At 41.2% G+C, this 1836-nt stretch overlaps 1 protein-coding gene across 1 annotated transcript in view; it reads right to left on the bottom strand.

Annotated features, from left to right (window-relative positions):
* Positions 1-1731: 1731 nt before the first annotated feature.
* slc15a4 (solute carrier family 15 member 4) overlaps positions 1732-1836 on the bottom strand; it is a 38950-nt gene continuing 38845 nt past the window's right edge. Inside the window, exon 9 of the mRNA XM_030780716.1 lies at positions 1732-1836. This exon is cut by the window's right edge and continues 183 nt beyond it. The gene's annotated coding sequence lies outside the window, so the exon portion shown is untranslated.

Raw genomic sequence — 1836 nt, 5'->3', positions numbered from 1 at the left:
ACATTGATTAAACGTGATATGAGGAAAGACAGTGAGAAAAATAGTGAGAAATACTGATTTCATTTGACTTTGACAGCGTTATGAAAAAAAATGATCAAATTATCACCCACTGTGGGTTAAAGCAAAAGCCATGGGTGAGGAGAAAATGTTTTTTTTTGAAAAATGAATAAACACCATACAAATCTTTTTTTTTTTTTTTTCTGAATTCACGTTCAGCTTCAAAGCTAAACTTGACTTTTCATGAAGGTGCCATCCCAGAGTTCTCCACATACGGATGATTCAAAGTTGGCTTTTTTTTCTTTTTTTTTTTATTGAAAGTGGAAATGAAGTGTTAACAAACATAATCTCATAAATGACAAAAAAAAAAAAAAGCTCATTTAAAAATATTAGTGCAGATCTAATGCATTTAAGGCTAGAACTAGATCACAGGCAACATGGCAACGTTTTCAAAAACCCCACGTGATCTTGGTTTCAGGGTGAAAACGTGCGAAAACGTGATGAATTCCACATACGTGTCGATCCAAAAAAAAAAAAAAAAAAAAAAAAAGAAAGAGAGAAAAATACTGTGTTACTATAAAACATGCCCTGTAAAACATTACACATTATAAAGTCTTACTCCATCTGCTAATGAGGAGGTATGCCCCGAATACACACAAAGTGCAAACCGAGAAGAGCAAACCGTCTGACACGAAACACTCCGTGTTTCACAGATACACTGGCAGCCAAAATGTACCGTCACTTTATCCAGCCAGGTTTGCTCAAGATGGAGAAAAAGAATTTTCAACGCACAAATACAAAACACACACACACACACACACACACAAATATCTGTCCAAATTCTTGTCGTACAAACAAAACCAAGCCAAACAGTTTCAATTTTCCAGTTTTGTCATTTCAGGTTTTGCTCTTCTTGATATTTTTCAGACAACGTGTTTTGGGGTGGTTTTTTTTTTGGGGGGGGGGGGGGGGGGGGGTGATGTTTCACCTGTAGTCTGTTGTATTCCTCTTATAACTGCAGTCTAAATCATTGGAATTTCCCCCCGCCCCCCGCAAACGTTTCTTCCTCTTTCCATCATTCACTGCGTCTTGAGCGGTTTCTGCCGTTTGGATGCCGGCGAATATTTCCCCTGTCACATTAAGCTAAAGATCCGTTTTCTGAGATTCTGGTAATACTTTCCTACAAAACCCCCTCTGGCGTAACACTGTCATAAAATCCATAAGCTCGCTGTCTCACACACACACACACACACACACACACACACACACACACACACACACACACACACACACACACAAATGACTTATTTTGTATTCACTGTAGAAACACAGGCGAGATATCAAAACCTGTGTGTGTGTGTGTGTGTGAGAGAGAGAGAGCGTTTGCTGAGGGCATTACTGTACTTGTCTTTTCTTTTCTTTTTCCGTTGAAAACGTAACAGCGATGACAGTCCGCATCAACCGTTCTAAGCATTTCTGTCACCGACCGAGAAAATCTTATGAGACTGTTTCCTGATACAGTGCGAGGGAACAGAAAGTTCCAGAAGGCATTTCAAGTTTTCATACAAATCTGCCCCTCCCCCCCCCCTCTCCCAGCCCCCCTCCCCACCCCCTCCACGCACCCCCACCCACCCCTCCAAAAAAAAACCAAAAAAAAAAACCACGATAACAAACCGAAAAAAAAACAAAACACGCAAGACGGTACGCAAACCGAAACGACAACCGAAACGACAAGCACGACACACACAGAACCCTATTCAAACCGACGACAGGTATTTTGTCGTGGTGCGCGCCACGTGTTAGCAACTCCTGTGGTTGGGCTGTGTTTGTTTGGTGGGG

This window comes from Chanos chanos, chromosome 1 (genome assembly GCF_902362185.1).
Source record: "Chanos chanos chromosome 1, fChaCha1.1, whole genome shotgun sequence".
NCBI lineage: Eukaryota > Metazoa > Chordata > Actinopteri > Gonorynchiformes > Chanidae > Chanos > Chanos chanos.
The sequence above is the reverse complement of the archived record's forward strand: the minus strand, read 5'-3'. Positions and strand labels throughout refer to the sequence as shown.